Genomic DNA, 18,065 nt, shown 5'->3' with positions numbered 1-18,065 from the left:
CCTGTTCTATCTTCATGTAGTTGTGTAATCCCCTGGTCAGAGTACGTGATGCAAACGCTATGGGCTTCTCTTGATCAACATCCACAACATCCATGATCACTTCTCCAATTCCTTAGTTTGAAGCATCACATGTTAATTTCAGGTCACGATTTGTGTCATAAAGAACATGTAGTGCACCATTGGTCAAGTTTCTCTTACATGCATCATAAGCATCTTGTTGTGCTTTATACCATTCCCATTTCGCATCTTTCTTCAACAACTCATGTAGTGGAGCTAACACGGTTGCAAGCTCAGACAGAAATCGCAAGTAGTATTGAACCATGCTTAGAAAAGGTCTTAGTTCAGACACCTTTTTTGGCTTGGGTAGTTCAGACACCTTTTTTGGCTTGGGCCATTGACTATTGCCCCTATCTTTTCTTTCACTAGCTGTAGTCCTTTCTCATTGATTTTCAAACCAAGGCGCACTACCTTAAATTGCATGAAAACACACTTGCTCTTTTTCAACTTCACATTGTGATCATTGAGCCTTTTTAACACTTCATCCAACACTTGAAGATTCGCTTCCTCTGTTGAGATCGTGATCAACACATCATCCTGATTACACAAGCAATGCAGCACTCCTTGCAAAATATTACCTTTTGTAGCTTGCAAGATTTTTGGAGAAGACTTACACCTTCGAGCAGCTTCATGTAGGAGTATAACCCTATGGGCTGAATTTTATTGGGGCGCCTTTGTTTGCGGCGGCGCCCTTTGAATTCGGCAGGGGGCCTGCATTCGCCAGCCGCCACCGAGCACCCGCAATATTAATTGCAGGGGCTCATTAGAACCACTGTGCCGAGCAGCACCCCCCACCCCCCAACCCATATTACGTGTGGAGAGGCGGGACATTCAGCGCAGTGAGAGAGTCTTTGACAGCTGTGCAGTAGGTGCTGGGGCCCTATTTTAAGCGCCCCAGCATCTGCTTCCTGACAGCTGTCAAAGAATATTTACCTGACTGCTGCAGAATGGGGCTGCTGTCAATCTGGCAGCAAAGCAGTAAGTGCTGCAGAAATCCAGCAGGTCGGACAGCATCTGTGGAGAGAGAAGCAGAGTTAACTTGTCCAAGTTCACAGACCTGACAGTTAACTCTGCTTCTCTCTCCACAGATGCTGCCTGATCTGCTGAGTTAGCCCAGCACTTTTCTGCCACATACTTACCCTGCTGTGTCCCAGTGTCCTGTGAAGTTGCGATCCTCTTCTCCCACTCAAGTGTAACATTCCTTCTTGTAGGCGTGCTGCACCTGGGTGAATAATCTTAATTTTGCACATTTAAGGACGTGAGACTTAAATACACCATAAAAGGTATCACAGAGGTTAACAGAGAGCACACTGACACAAATGGGAATGCACAGGTGTCACAGCAATGTAAATATGTCTTTCACTAAATGTTCCTCACGAACATGTGTGTCCTTTTCTCTGTGGGAATGATGTGTGTCAGCATGTAGCACCAATGTCACATCCCTTTGCTCCATTGGCCCTTCAGCAGAGCCAACGTATGCAATAATAGCATTGCCATGTCACCATTACACATGAGCGTCTCCACGGATGCAGTGCAATGGACATTGGCTCAGTCAGCTGCTGCCTCCAATGGTTTACACAGGGATGCTGCAGATGTGGACTGGTGGACAGCAGGTGAGCGAGGGTGATGTGTGGTTTGCAGAGCTCATGTCGGTTCCTATGGAGCACACAACCTTTGTCTGATAAGCCACTTCCGTACGTCCCTAGCTCACTGCTAGCCCTGCGTGCAGAGCCTGGGTGTCATCTGCCCTCCCATGCATCTTGCATGTTGTAGGTCCTCAGTGTCCTCATAGTCCGAGGAGGGATCCTGTTGACATCTCTCCTCATCATGCCAGTCCTGGCCCCTATTGGGTGCGTAGTTATGCAGAGCAGCAAAGAAAGGAGCTGGCCTTTTCAGCCCGCAATACAGGGCATCACCCTATACATACAGGCATTGGAGGCACTCTTTCAGCATGCCGATCTCCTGCTCAATGGTGGCTCATGTAGCTCAGTAACTGGCATTGTATCTCTCCTCTGCAGCAGTGGTGGAGTCTCTCACTGGTGTTAGGAGCCATGTCTGCAAAGGATAGCCCTTATCTCCAAAAAGCTACCCCTCCATCTGAGCCAGTTCACTGAACAGCGGTGGCAGCTGAGAGTGGCGCAAAACCCAGGTGTCATGGCAGCTGCCTGAGAAGCGGTCACACATTCGCTGCAAGCAGCCGCGGTGTTCACATACCAGCTTCACCTCGATTGAGAGGCTCCTTTAATGGTGATATCTGCAGGTGGTAGCCTGGCAGTAGGCCTGATGGCCACGAGTGCAGTCTATGAACATTACAATCTATGATTCTCCGGCAATGGTACCAGAACCACTGGCCCTCTGGGCCTGGCTGTGAGAGTCCGTTCTGAAGCAGATATACTCACTGGCCCTCCGGTGCAGGGCATTGGTGACCTCCCTGATGCAGCGGTGCACTGCTGAGTGTGTGATGCCACAAAGGTCTCTGGTTGGCCCCTAAAAGGCTGCAGAGGTATCAGGCATGAGAACTGCTGCTTTTAAGAGGAACAAAGGCATGGGATGTCCACCGGAGCCCATGGGCTGCAGGTCATCCTTGAGCAGGGCATAGAGACATGTCACCACCCTCTCTATATGCACAATCTCCTCTGACACTGGTGCTCTGACATCCAATGGCATGTCATGGGGGGGGCCTGTGGATGCACGGCAACCGTAATAGCGGGCTCCCCTTTGGGGCTGCTGCTCACGACCGGGGGCCTCTACATGGATTACACCTGCCTGTTGTTATTGCCTCTGACGCATACGGATCCTCACGTGCAGAGGATCACATAATGAAGGATGAGCTATACCTATTTCCATATGAGAAATAAAGTTGAACCCTGCATGTATTCGAGGGTCCTAACAGGGCATGGATTGGTGTTGACGGGTACATCAGCAGCTTTCCTGGATCAACTATGTGGCGTGCCATTGCATTGCCCATCTTGGCCAACACTCAAAGTGGCACAGCATGACCACATCAAGATCCTACCAGCTGAATCAATTGCTCCCACCATCCATAAAACCTTAATGCTCCTGCCCTTTCTGGTACCCTCCCCACACACAGGGTGCCTATTGTGCCATTGCTCCCTCACTGTTAACGGAGGGATGGTACATGTGACCTCCGTTCATGCCAGCACAGTTTTCCCTCCAGTAATCCCAGACCACCTACCTTTCTGAATGCAGTGTGAGACCCCTGCATATTCCCCACTCCCTCCTCCCTTCCAGAATTCAGAGTTAGACCTCTGCATATCTAACTCTTCCTTTAAGAATGCAGAGTTAGACCCCCGTGTATCCTCCCTCCTCCCTTTAAGAATGCAGAGATAGACTCCTGCGTATCCCCCCTCCTTCCTCCCTTTAAAAATGCAGAGTTCGATCCCTGTGTATCCCCCCTCCTTCCTCCCTTTAAGAATGCAGAGTTTGATCCCTGTGTATCCCTCCTCCCTCATGCCTTCCAGAATGCAGAGTTAGACCCCTGTGTATCCCCCCTCCATTCTCCCTTCCAGAATGCAGAGTTAGACCCCTGTGTAGCCCCCCTCCCTCCTCCCTGTGAGGACCTGCCGGCTTTTCAGATCGTGAATGGGACGGCATGTGATGGCCGCCCATTCAACAAAAAATCTGGCAGTGTCGGTGGAGATGCGGGGGGAATATGAGGAAGCACTTTTTTACATAGCGGGTGGTAATGACCTGGAAGTCGCTGTCCACATGGGTGGTAAAAGCAGAGATGATCAATGATTTCAAGAGGAAATTGATGGCCAACTGAGAGAAATAGAGTTGCAGGGCTATGGGGATCAAGCGGGGAAGTGGGACTGACTGTACAGCTCCATGGAGAGCCGGCATGTATTCGTTGGGCTGAAGGCCTCCTTCTGTGCTGTAAATGACTCTACATAAAATGGAATATTGTAGAACTTATGCTGATTATTAATTCAAATGTGTTTCATTCCAAAATACAGCGGCGAAAAGAGGAAAGAAAACAATTTGGAAACTGTTTTCTCAAGCTTTGCTATAAGGAAAAACTGAGTTGGAAGACTTGCCAAGTATGAGAATTCTTCCACTGAGAGGAAAATATTGATCAAAGTCAATAGATCCCGTCAGCAGGGTGTATTTGTGCAATTATACACAACAATGAATACTTGTTGTGCCAGAACAAGGACACATGGATGAAATGAAAGGTCATTGCTGTGGTTGTGAGTCATCTGCACCTCATCTTTACATGGCAGCAAAGTACAAACAAATGGAGATATTAATAATTACTGATCTGAAGTAGGTGTTTGATGCATTTGAATCATATTGTCATGAAAACATGCTATGCCGAATTATGATTTTTAATTGGAGCGTGTTTTATTATTTTAGTTAGATCAGTTTAAGTAAATGAAGCTAACATCTTTCTTTGTTAAACTCAAGCAAACCTGTCTGATTGGCTCTTTTTATGATCATGGCATCTAAACAGTTAAATGCTCACTGAATTGACAAGTATATCCACTTCAAAAAGAAATAAACCTGTTGCAGTCAAACAAGGAGGGAAAAAAGGGGAGCCCTTTGACCCCTTCTCACTGAATCGTAACAGGAATTTGGGGGCTCGTCCGGAATCAAACCCACTAACAAATGAGAAATTGGAAGTGGGAAACCAAATTGATACCTAGAATAATTTTAAAACTTCAATACAGGTTTTCTTGTGGTTTGCAGTGCTAGAGTATGTCCACATTCGAGGCCAGTACCTTCCTAGAACAGAGTGAAATAACTTGGGACAGTTTAAAAGCTGTCAAAGAGTTAAGGTGTATAGCTATAATAAAAACAAGAAATGCTGGAACCACTCAGCTGGTCTGGCAGCATCTGTGGAAAGAGAAGCAGAGTTAACGTTTCGGGTCAGTGACCCTTCTTTGGAACCCCGAGTATAGCTAGGCATTTAGAGATAAATATCCATCCAAAAGCTAGGAAACCCGAAATCCTAAAACTTGTGGCCAACCATTTTGAAATTGAAACTGAAGAACCAGAGCTAGGTATAGAATCTGAAAGGGACAGACTTGCATTAGCCAAGATACAGCTGGAACAGTGGAGACCAGAGCAAGAATTCCAAGAAAAAGAATGGGAGAGACAGGAATGGAAGAAGGAGAGCAAATTCCAGGAAAGGGAGAAAGAAAGAGCTTTCCAGAAGGAGAGGTGGGAAAGAGAGTTAAGGCAGCTCAAACTGAATAGGGGAAGACCCAATGTACCCAGTGAAGGCACCACTAGTGAGGGAACTAGCCCTAGCTAGTTAGATTTAGATGTAGATGAGCACTTTGGTGATAGTGATCACAATTCGGTTAGGTTTACCTTAGCGATGGGCAGGGACAGGTATATACCGCAGGACAAAAATTATAGCTGGGGGAAAGGAAATTATGATGCGATTAGGCAAGATTTAGGATGCGTAGGATGGGGAAGGAAACTGCAGGGGATGGGAACAATCGAAATGTGGAGCTTATTCAAGGAGCAGCTACTGCATGTCCTTGATAAGTATGTACCTGTGAGGCAGGGAGGAAGTTGTCGAGCGAGGGAGCCGTGGTTTACTAAAGAAGTTGAAGTGCTTGTCAAGAGGAAGAAGAAGGCTTATGTTAGGATGAGACGTGAAGGCTCAGTTAGGGCGCTTGAGAGTTACAAGCTAACCAGGAAGGATCTAAAGGGAGAGCTAAGAAGAGCAAGGAGAGGACATGAGAAGTCATTGGCGGATAGGATCAGGGAAAACCCTAAGGCTTTCTATAGGTATATCAGGAATAAAAGAATGACTAGAATTAGATTAGGGCCAATCAAGGATAGTAGTGGGAAGTTGTGTGTGGAATCAGAGGAGATAGGGGAAGTGTTAAATGAATATTTTGCGTCAGTATTTACAGGAGAGAAAGAAAATGTTGTCGAGGAGAATACTGAGATTCAGGCTACTAGGCTAGATGGGATTGAGGTTCACAAGGAGGAGGTGTTATCAATTTTGGAAAGTGTGAAAATAGATAAGTCCCCTGGGCCAGATGGGATTTATCCTAGGATTCTCTGGGAAGCTAGGGAGGAGATTGCAGAGCCTTTGTCCTTGATCTTTATGTCGTCATTGTCGACAGGAATAGTGCCGGAAGACTGGAGGATAGCAAATGTTGTCCCCTTGTTCAAGAAGGGGAGTAGAGACAGCCCTGGTAATTATAGACCTGTGAGCCTTACTTCTGTTGTGGGTAAAATGTTGGAAAAGGTTATAAGAGACAGGATTTATAATCGTCTTGAAAAGAATAAGTTCATTAGCGATAGTCAGCACGGTTTTGTGACGGGTAGGTCGTGCCTCACAAACCTTTTTGAGTTTTTCGAGAAGGTGACCAAACAGGTGGATGAGGGTAAAGCAGTGGATGTGGTGTATATGGATTTCAGTAAGGCGTTTGATAAGGTTCCCCATGGTAGGCTATTGCAGAAAATACGGAAGTATGGGGTTGAAGGTGATTTAGAGCTTTGGATCAGAAATTGGCTAGCTGAAAGAAGACAGAGGGTGGTGGTTGATGGCAAATGTTCATCCTGGAGTTTAGTTACTAGTGGTGTACCGCAAGGATCTGTTTTGGGGCCACTGCTGTTTGTCATTTTTATAAATGACCTGGAAGAGGGTGTAGAAGGGTGGGTTAGTAAATTTGCGGATGACACTAAGGTCGGTGGAGTTGTGGATAGTGCCGAAGGATGTTGTAGGGTACAGAGGGACATAGATAGGCTGCAGAGCTGGGCTGAGAGATGGCAAATGGAGTTCAATGCGGAAAAGTGCGAGGTGATTCACTTTGGAAGGAGTAACAGGAATGCAGAGTACTGGGCTAATGGGAAGATTCTTGGTAGTGTAGATGAACAGAGAGATCTTGGTGTCCAGGTGCATAAATCCCTGAAGGTTGCTACCCAGGTTAATAGGGCTGTTAAGAAGGCATATGGTGTGTTAGCTTTTATTAGTAGGGGGATCGAGTTTCGGAGCCACGAGGTCATGCTGCAGCTGTACAAAACTCTGGTGAGACCGCACCTGGAGTATAGCGTGCAGTTCTGGTCACCGCATTATAGGAAGGATGTGGAAGCTATGGAAAGGGTGCAGAGGAGATTTACTAGGATGTTGCCTGGTATGGAGGGAAGGTCTTACGAGGAAAGGCTGAGGGACTTGAGGTTGTTTTCGTTGGAGAGAAGGAGGAGGAGAGGTGACTTAATAGAGACATATAAGATAATCAGAGGGTTAGATAGGGTGGATAGTGAGAGTCTTTTTCCTCGGATGGTGATGGCAAACACGAGGGGACATAGCTTTAAGTTTGATAGATATAGGACAGATGTCAGAGGTAGTTTCTTTACTCAGAGAGTAGTAGGGGCGTGGAACGCCCTACCTGCAAAAGTAGTAGACTCGCCAACTTTAAGGGCATTTAAGTGGTCATTGGATAGACATATGGATGAAAATGGAATAGTGTAGGTCAGATGGTTTCACAGGTCGGCGCAACATCGAGGGCCGAAGGGCCTGTACTGCGCTGTAATGTTCTAAAAAAAAAGCTCAGGACTGAGTGCTGAGCTGTTAAAGTTTTCCCAACTGATATCAAAGTTTGATGAGGGAATGTGGAAACATTGTTCATCTCATTTTAAAAGCTTGCAAAACAGTTGAAGTGGCCAGCAGAGGGCTGGACCTTGATATTGCAAAGCAAATTAACAGGAACAACCCATGAGGTTTATTCCCTATTGTCTGATGAGAATTATTAGACTATGAGATGACTAAAAATGCTATCCTGAGTGCATATGAGCTGGTACCGGAGGCAGAACACCAAAAATTCTGAACTCTCCGAAAATGGCCTGAACAAACTTACATCGAGTCCAAAAGGCTTAAGCAACTCGCTTTTGACTGATGGATAGGGGCACTTAAGATAGAGCCCACCTATGAAAGCCTCAGAGAGGTGATCCTCCTCGAGGAGTTCAGAAACTCACTTCCCCTTTCTATAAAAACCCACATGGAAGAACAAAAGGTTCCAAGAGCCAGGCAGGCAGCAACTCTGGCTGATGATTATGCACTTGTCCACAAGCCGTTACCCCAAGGGAGATCCTTCCCTAGTCACCTCCAAAAACCTGACAAGGATAGATGATTGGAGGGTGATAGGAGGATGAATAGCCATGGGCGAGAAGGGAAAGCTGGAAACACTGGGGGCATTCCTCAAGCTAAAAAGGAAGGTGCTGAGAACAGGAGTGCTGCCTGAAAGCCTGTATGTTTCCTTTGCAACAAGGTTGGTCACCTTCGAGTCGACTGCTGGAAGTTACAGGAAAAATTCATAGGATTAGTCACAGTACACCAGACCAGTGTAGCAAAAGGAGCCCTGATGGGAGGTACAGCAGACCAGGCTGTGGCTCTAACCGCAGCAGGAAGTCCCTGTAAATGTACCGCTGTGAGTGCGGGAGAACTTAACACAATCCCTGAGAGTTACCAGGATTTTATGTCTAAAGGAAAAGTGACCCCATATCCCTCAAGTAAAGCAAGTAAGCCCATAGTCATACTTACAGTTCCAGGGGCCACCCAATCCCTTCTGCTGGGCAAAGGCATGACCTTTCCCCTAGAGAGCGCAATGAATGCCAAAGATTAGTGAATGGTATAGGGGGAAGGTATGTGCACCTGGAGTGCGACCTTATTTCGGGACCGGTAACCGTGGGGATTGTCTGTAATTTACCTGTGGCCAGGGTCAACCTGCTCCTCGATAATGACCTGGCGGGGGCAAAGTTGGTAACTTCTCCAGTGATCTTAAAGAGCCTGAATGAGGTCAGGGAGACATTGTAGTTACAGGAGAAGGTCCCTGGCATTTCCCTGATTGTGTAGTGACCTAGGCCATGGCCAAACAAGTTCTGTCAGAGGAGGCTGAACTGGCACTGCAGACCAATGACCCTGCTGTCTGGTTATCCAAAACCTTCTTTGGAAATTTAGAGGAACCAAAGGAAGTGTTAAGCAGGTCTTCCTTGGTCGAGGCTCAGCCTAAAGGTGCAGCCAAAAAGCTAGCACAGACTGCCCAAATTGAAGCTTGAAGCAGAGGGAGTCCCAGAATGCTACTATTTAAAGAATGAGGTGCTGATGAGGAAGTGGAGACCTCCTCACAGACCTGCTGACAAAGAGTGGACAGTGGTCCACCAGGTAGTGGTGCTGCTGAGGTACTATGGGGAAATATTGAGAATAGCCCACAAAATTTCAATGGCTGGATATGTTGGTATCTGAAAAGCCCGGGCTCACATAAGACAGCATTTTCACTGGCCACAACTCCACAAGGATGTGGTGGAGTTCTGTAAAACTTGCTACATGTGCCAGGTTGTGGGGAAGCCCCAACCTGCAATAAAACCTGCACCCCTAATTCCTATGCCAACTTTTGGGGAACCATTCAGCAGAGCGCTGGTGGATTGTGTGGGGCCTCTGCCGAAAACAAGAGGGGGCTACTAGTATCTCCTCACCATTATGGATGTGGCTACCCAACTTCCAGAGGCTATCCCCCTCAGAACTAGTAGTGGAAGGGCTAATTCAATTCTTCACCGATATGGGCTGTCTGCTGAGATCCAGTTGGATCAGGGCACAACTTTTACATCCAATATTTTTCAAAAGGTCATGGGTAATCTGGGCGTAACCCAGCTAAAGTCCTCAGCCTACCATCCACAGTCACAAGGAGCTTTGGAACAGTACCACCAGATCATTGTAATCACAATGATCAGGGCATACTGCCATGAGTACCCCCATGACTGGGGCAAAACGATAGAATTTCTTCTGTTTGCTGCTAGACTCACCCAGTGAGTCCACTGGCTTTAGTCCCTTTGAATTAGTTTATGGGCACGAGGTTAGAGGTCCTCTAAAACTAATCAAGGAGAGGTTTTTAGGACACAGGGAAAAATCTTCCATGTACGACTACATCTCCTGAGAGCCTGTGTGGTGGCTCAGGAGCACCTAAAAACCTTCCAGACAGCTTTGAAAAGGCAGGTAGATAAACATGCCAAGGCTAGAACATTTAAGCCCCGGAGAGCATGGGCTGGACGGAGATCCAGCCACCGGCAACAATATCGGAATGGAACAGATGACGGGAGCAGGTAAGTCATTAATTCCTTCATTTGCATTTATTTCAATATGTAAATTGGGCTCCCATTGCCGAGCGGAGGGGTGGGGGGGTGGGGGGCAGGGGGCACCACGAGGCCTCGCCACCGCCTGCAATATGAGGCCGGGCCTTCCCGGCGTTGGGGAATGTGCACGCCTCTCCCGGAGGCATTTTCAGCCCCCAACCCCTCCACGACCCCGGATGTCACGGTGGAGGGGCTGTAAAATCCAGCCCCAAGTGTTAGTGCCACTATCAATACAGGGTGAACCACTGAAAGCCCAGTTCAGTGGCCCATACAGAGTAGTAAAGAGGATTAGTGGGGTGAATTATTTAATTACCCCAAACCATAGGAAAAAGCAAAGGCTATGCCTCATCAATTTGTTAAAGCAGTATCATAGCCGGGAAGGGGACAAACAAGCAGAGGTCTGTCAGGCAGTCAGGAAAGAGGAAGGTGAAAGGGACAGTGATGGTGAGTTACAGGAAGGCCTGGAGGATTCCCAAATCAAACTCCCTAACATCCGGTTAGCTAACACTGAAATGTTAGGGAGATTAGACACTGTACCCTCCTATTTAAATGCAGAACAGAGAGGAGACCTAACAAGGCTACTCACAGCATTTAAAGAGATCTGCTGGGACAAACAGGGGTGCACAACCCTAACCCTACACAAAGTGGATATAGGGGACACCCCTCCCATAAAGCAAAATCCCTATCGCCTAGGTCCGGGAAACTGACCCAGGTTCGGGAGGAAATTCAGTATATGCTGGAGCACAAGCTGATTGAGCACAAGTCAGAGCAGCTGGAGTTACCCGGTTGTGCTCACACCCAAGCCCGATGGCTCAACAAGGCTCCGCATTGATTACGGGAAGGTTTAATACAGAGGCCAGAGCTGATTCCTACCGAATTCTCCGCCTGGAAGAATGCATTGATAGAATAGGAAACGCCACCTACATAACCAAGATAGACTTGTTAAAAGGATACTGGCAGGTTCCCTTAACCACCCGATCTAAAGAGATCTCAGTTTTTGTCACCCCATACGGCTTATTCCAGTGCCGGGTAATGCCATTTGGATTAAGAAATGCCACAGTCACCTTCCAAAGGCTGATGAACCAGATAGTGGCTGGCCTACCCAACTGTGTAGTGTGCTTGGATATCTGTTAGTATACAGTGCCACCTGGATGGACCACCTTCAGCAGTTAGAAAATCTCTTCCAAAGGTTACAGTCAGCAGGCCTTGTGGTAAATCTTGAAAAGAGCAAGTTCGCTAAAGCTCAGGTAACCTATCTAGGGCATGTTGTGGGTCAAGGATGGGTGCTGCCCAGAGCGGTGAAGGTACAGGTGATTAGATTAGATTAGAGATACAGCACTGAAACAGGCCCTTCGGCCCACCGAGTCTGTGCCGAACATCAACCACCCATTTATACTAATCTGACACTAATCCCATATTCCTACCAAACATCCCCACCTGTCCCTATATTTCCCTACCACCTACCTATACTAGTGACAATTTATAATGGCCAATTTACCTATCAACCTGCAAGTCTTTTGGCTTGTGGGAGGAAACCGGAGCACCCGGAGAAAACCCACGCAGACACAGGGAGAACTTGCAAACTCCACACAAGCAGTACCTGGAATCGAACCCGGGTCCCTGGAGCTGTGAGGCTGCGGTGCTAACCACTGCGCCACTGTGCCGCCCTAGATTTGATAGATTTTCCCACCCCCATGACCAAACGGGAAATAATGTGATTTTTGGGGATATGTGGGTTCTACCACAAGTTCTTCTCAAACTTCAGCACTATAGCCACCCCACTGACAGACTTGTTACAGAAAAGATCGAAGCTAGTGTGGTCAGGGAGGTGCCAAACAGCTTTTGAGAGTCTGAAAGCCAACTTAACCAATGAACCAGTGCTGGCAGCTCCGAACTTTAACAAAACATTTAAAGTGGCAGTTGATACTAGTGACCTCGGGGTAGGTGCCGTCCTGCTCCAAGATGATGAGTCAGGCATTGAGAGACCAGTTTGGTATATCTCCAAAAAATTAAACAGACATCAAAAGAGATACTCTACTGTGGAGAAGAAAACCCTGGGACTGTTGCTGGCTCTCAAGCACTTAGAAGTATATGTCTGAAATGGATATAGAGAGACCATAGCTTATACTGACCACAATCCTTTGAGATTTGAGGAGAAATTCAAAACCCAGAATGCAAGGCTATTTCGATGGAACTTGTTTGTGCAAGCTTACCACCCTAAAGATTACCCACATTGCAGGGAAAAACTCAGCACAGAATCATCCCGAATAAAAAACTAAACCAGAGTATAGCTATGGCAGTGTAAGATTGATACCGGGTGAGAAAGAGGTCTAGGGTTCCCTTTCAGCCTTCACCTGGTCTTACTGTAACAGGGTTTTATTTTTAAACACACTGTGTTTTAGCTCCCCATTGGTGAATCCTTGTTCACCACTTTCCAATTATAAGGCAAAGAAATGAGCACAGAGAGGTTTTCTTAGGTTTAAAGAAGAAAGGTGAAACTTTATTAAACTTAAATTTAAACTTCTAATTCGGTTGATGCCTACGGATGCACAATGTGCCCACACTAGCATGCATACGTGATACACACATGCAAATAGAGACAGAAAAGAGCAGAAGAAAAATAAAGTGGAAATGTTTGAGGCAATAACTGAAGAGTTTTTGTTACGATGCTTCGAGCTCACTGTATAGTCCTTGATTATAGGTAGTTCTTGCTTTTTTGGGGGGCCCAGTATTCCTTTTAAACCTTGTTCGCTGTAGGAGACTTTTCTCTCTTGGGTCCATGTGTCTTCAGTGGGTTTCAGTTCTGTGATAAAGAGATGGGAGCAGACAGGCAGAGAGGAGGTCTTTTCAATCCAGGAGCAAAGAGCTTTCTGCCAGTTCAAACACTGTCTCTACAATTTAAAACTTCCCAAGTTGGCCAGAAGGGTAGTCACATGACTGGGAGGAAACCAGAGCATCCGGAGGAAACCCACGCAGACACAGGGAGAACTTGCAAACTCCACACAGGCAGCACCCAGAATTGAACCCGGGTCACTGGAGCTGTGAGGCTGCGGTGCTAACCACTGCGCCACTGTGCCGCGTTTGGTAGACATCCACTGAATAGAAGTTGCTTGCATTTTCAAAAGACAGTTGATGAGATTTTGTAAGTGACTCTTACGGCTTGTGGAATTAATCACATTGCAGTGTCTTCGAATAAAAATTGAACTGTGAGCACACAGTTCCTCCCATGTGCCAAAAGACTTGCAGTTTGATAGGTAAATTGGCCATTAGCAATTGCCCCTAGTATAGGTAGGTGGTAGGGAAATATAGGGACAGGTGGGGATGTGGTAGGAATATGGAATTAGTGCAGGATTAGTATAAATGGGTGGTTGATGGTCGGCACAGACTCGGTAGGCCGAAGGGCCTGTTTCAGTGCTGTATCTCTGAACTGAACTGAACTGGTATAACCACTTCTGGCTTTGTGTATAGGGTGGGTCAGGGAATGGTCCTTTGTCTACAAATACAGTCTGGTAATATGCAAAAATGTCTTCAGGTGACTCGATGCTGGCAGCTAAAGATGGCCACTCCAATTTGTATCACTGTGCTTTCTCCATTCCAATGCATTGAGATGGAGACAGCATATCTGCTCGAAGCATCGTAACAAAAACCCATCAAGAACAATGACCTGGGGAATCTGAGTGAACTACCTATCCTGTTCCCATTAGCAAGGCATCAAGGCCATTATCTGAATATTCAACGTGTTGGAGAAAATCCAGATTGTGCCCAATTGCTGAACAAATTCTCCAGACTCAGATGTTGAGAGTAGGGTCTCTCCTTCCTTTCTTTCTCTCTTCAATCCACCTTAAAAGCTTCGAACCCTGCTTGCTGACCGTGGCCACCCAGGGATGACCCTTCTACAGACAGACTTCAGGAGAACCACCAAATCAGCCATCCACATCTCCAAATTGGAAGTCTCAGGACTACCAAAGGAAAATTGCAAGACCACTGAATTCAGCCTGAAGCCAACCAAATCACCAGGCCACAGACCGTATACCCCTTTTATTTCTCTGGACTCTAATCGGACCGATCTATCCTTTCCCACTCTGTAGCCTATTTGTGTGTGTGTGTGTATTTTTTTTAAATTCATTCATGGGATGTGGGCATCGCTGGCTAGGTCAGCATTTATTGCCCATCCCTAATTGCCCTTGAAAAGATGGCTTCTTGAACCGCTGCAGTCCATGTGGGATAGGTACACCCACACTGCTGTTAGGAAGGGAGTTCCAGGATTTTGACCCAGCGACAGTGAAGGAACGACGATATAGTTCCAAGTTCAGATGGTGTGTGACTTGAAGGGGAACTTGCAGGTGGTGGTGTTCCCATGCATTTGCTGCCCTTGCTCTTCTAGTTGGTGGAGGTCGCAGGTTCGGAAGGTGCTGTCTAAGGTGCCTTGGTGCATTGCTGCAGTGCATCTTGTAGATGGTACACACTGCTGCCACTGAATGTTTGTAGATGGGGTGCCAATCAAGCGGGCTGCTTTGTCCTGGATGTGTGTGTGTGTGTGTGTGTGTGTCTATGTGTGTTTGTCTGTGTGTGTGTGTGTGTGTGTGTGTGTGAGAAAGTCAGAGCATATTTTACCATTTTATTTAGAACAGTTTAAGTACAATAAAGCTAACCTCTCTCTCTTTGTTAAACTCAAGAAAACCTGTCCAACTAGTTCTTTTTATAATCACGCTGCTTACTTCTCTCAAACGCCAAGTAAGTTTGATCAGCCTGCTTCCTGAGGGTTCAAAACTTTTGGTGGTAGGCTTCCGGTACTAGCTCATATGCCCAGAGGAGAGCATTTTTTGTCAGTTCATAATTTGATGAACTCTCATGTGGCAACAGGGAATAAACCTCATGGGCTTTTCCTGTGAGCTTACTTTGCAACAGAAGAGTCCAGGTCTCAGCTACCCACTTTAACTGCTTTGCAAATTTCCCAGAAGTTACAAAAAGTGCTTCCATGTCTCCCTCATTGAATTTTGGGATCAGTTGGGAAAATTTTAACAATTCAGTACACAGCCCCACATTACTATTCTCCATATTGGCTATGCTTTCACTGGGGTTACTCTGTCGCCTCCTAGTTAACTCAAGCCACCTCAGCTCTCTTTCCTTACTTTTGTTCTGGAAGGTTCTTTCGTTCTCTCTCTCCTGTCTTTCTTCCTCTCTCTCCTCTCTCTTTTTCTTTCTCCTGTCTCTCCCTTTCTCTCTCTCTTTCCCTGTCTTCTAATTCAAGTTTCCTCTGTTCCAATTATATCTTTGCTAGGCATACCCTGTCGGAGACTATTTCTAACCCTGTTTCTGATTCTTCAGGTTCGAGGGAAAAATGGTTGGGCACTAGTCTTAGGAGTTCCAATTTCCTAGCCTTGGCATGGAAAATGATCCCACACTGCTCAGCCATATTTCTCAACTCTTCCATAGACAGTGCCTTTGACTTCTCCCAAGTTACTTCACCCTGGCTTGGGGAGTTATTGGCTTCAGTTGCAGACATGTTAGTATTCTTCCACAAACAACCACAAGAAGTCCAGTATTGAAATCTTTTCTCTTTTTGATTGGGATCAATTTGGCTTCCCACTTGCAATTTCTCATTTGTCTGCTGGTCAAATCCGGGATGCTAGCCCCCAAATTTTTGTTATGACCAGGCCAGAAACAAGTCTTTTCTGGTTTGCCCAGAACAGGGTTTAACTTTTATAACATCGTGTTTTAGCTTCCCTCTCAGTGAGTCCTTGCTCACTGCTCTTTAATTGTAATGGCAGAGAAATCAACCAGACAGGTTTTCTCAGATTTAAACAAGAAAGGTGTAAGTTTATTAACCTTAAGACTCTAATTCAGTTAAAGCTGCTAAAAAATACACGCTGCGATCACGCTAGCATGCATATGTGATAAACACACACGTAAATAGAGACAGAGGAGGAGAACAAAGGGGAAAGGTTTGAAGCAGTAGCTGGTGTTCAGTTACTGGCTTTGGGTTTGATGTAAAGTCTTTGATTGAAGTTAAGTCTTGCAGTTCTCGTTGGGGCCCAGTGCACGCTTTCAAACTTGTTTCGCTGGTTTTCTGTCTTGAGGCTTGAGTTACTTCTGTGGGTTGCTGGAACTTTGTGTGAGAGAGAGACAGGGAGAGATCTTCCTTCTCTTATGTCTTCAAATTGCAGTGTCTTCTAATAAAAATTGAACTGTGAGCACAGTTCAGAAACCCCCCAGGTTGCCAGTAGGTTAGTCATGTGACCAGCTCCTTATTCAGAACAACCTCTCCAGCGAGGTTTGTGGATTTCCCCCAAGCTTACGAGACACTCTCAGTGGAGGGGGGGGGGGGGGAGGGGGGGCGGGGGTGGAATGCTGGCTTTTACACATTCAATGTCTCTTGATCAAAATTCAAACTGCTGTCTTATGTGGGCTTTGTTTTTTTGTAAACCAACATGTACAGCCATTGTAATTTCATGGGTCATTCTTAATATTTCTCTCCGGTACCTCTGCGGCACCACTAACTGGTGAACCACTGTTCACTTTGTCCTCAGGTCTGTGAGGAGAACTCAATTTCCTCATCAGTACCTCATTCTTTAAATAATAGTGATCAGGGACTCCCACTGTTTCAATTTCAGACTGGGCAGCCTGTGTTAACCTTTTCAATACTGGGTCGGCTCGCTGAGGCTCAGCTAGGGAAGATTCATTTAATCCATTCCGAGTCCTCTAACTTTCCAAACAAAGTCTCAGACAGACAGACCTCATGGTCATCCACCTGCAGTACCAATTCAGTCTCCTCTGGTGGATCTGGTTTGATCATAGCCCAATTCACTACAATTCAGGGGAACTGCGGGGGACCATCTCCTAAGACTGCCCTGTCTCTCTGACATCCTGCGGTCTCTCTTTCACTACTGGGGAAGCTACCACCTTCGCCCCTGCCAGGTCATTACCTAGCAGCAGGTCAACCTCATCCACAGGCAAACTAGGGATAATTCCTACAGTCACCAGTCCCGAAACCAGGTCGCACTCCAAGTGCACCCAGTGTAAAGGTGCAGGCGTACACTGCCCTCCAATACCATTCACCATCATTCTGGTATTTACTGCACTCTCTGGGGGAAAGGTCAGACCTTTTCCCAGTAAATGGGATCTCGTGGCCCCTGTGACTTGAGGATTACTATGGGCTTGCTTGCCCCACTCGAGGGGTATGGGGTTATTCTCCCTTCAGACACAAAATCCTGATAACCTTCAGGGACCCTATTAAATTTTCCTGCAGCTACAGCAGTATATTTTCTGTGCCTAACTACAGCTGCAGTTAAAGCCACAGCTTGTTCTGCTGTGCTTTCCAACAGGGTCCCTTCTCCTTTACTGAGTGGGTGTGCTCTGATTAACCCTCCAGGCTTTCCCCATAGTTTCCAGCAGTCAGTTCTCAGACACAATGGAAGCACACAGGTCTCCGGGTCTCGCTCCTACTTACAGCACCTTACATGTAGCCAGACTGGATATGAACAGGTTTCCTTCCCTAAAAGGACATTAGTGAACTAGATGGGTTTGGACGATGATCAAAGATAGCTTCATGGCACCATTACTGAGACAAGCTTTCAATTCCAGATTTTTTAATTAATGAATTGAATTTATTAATTATATTTAAATTTCATCAGCTGCCATGGTGGTACTTGAACCTGTGTCCCTAGGTCATTAGCCTGGGCCTCTGGATTACTAATTCAGTGACATCACCACCATACCACTGTCTCTGTTCTCTTCTTTTATCCCGAGGTACTTACTTCGTGGAGACGTAATCAGATAAAAATTGATGTCAAACCAAAAAAGATATTAAGAAGGGTGACTAAAAAGGTTTTAAGAAGGACATTAAAGGAGGGGCAGAAGAAATTAGGGACAGAATTCCAAGGGGTGGAGCCTAG

This window comes from Heterodontus francisci, chromosome 2 (assembly GCF_036365525.1).
Source record: "Heterodontus francisci isolate sHetFra1 chromosome 2, sHetFra1.hap1, whole genome shotgun sequence".
Taxonomy (NCBI): domain Eukaryota; kingdom Metazoa; phylum Chordata; class Chondrichthyes; order Heterodontiformes; family Heterodontidae; genus Heterodontus; species Heterodontus francisci.
This window is presented reverse-complemented; position numbering follows the sequence as displayed.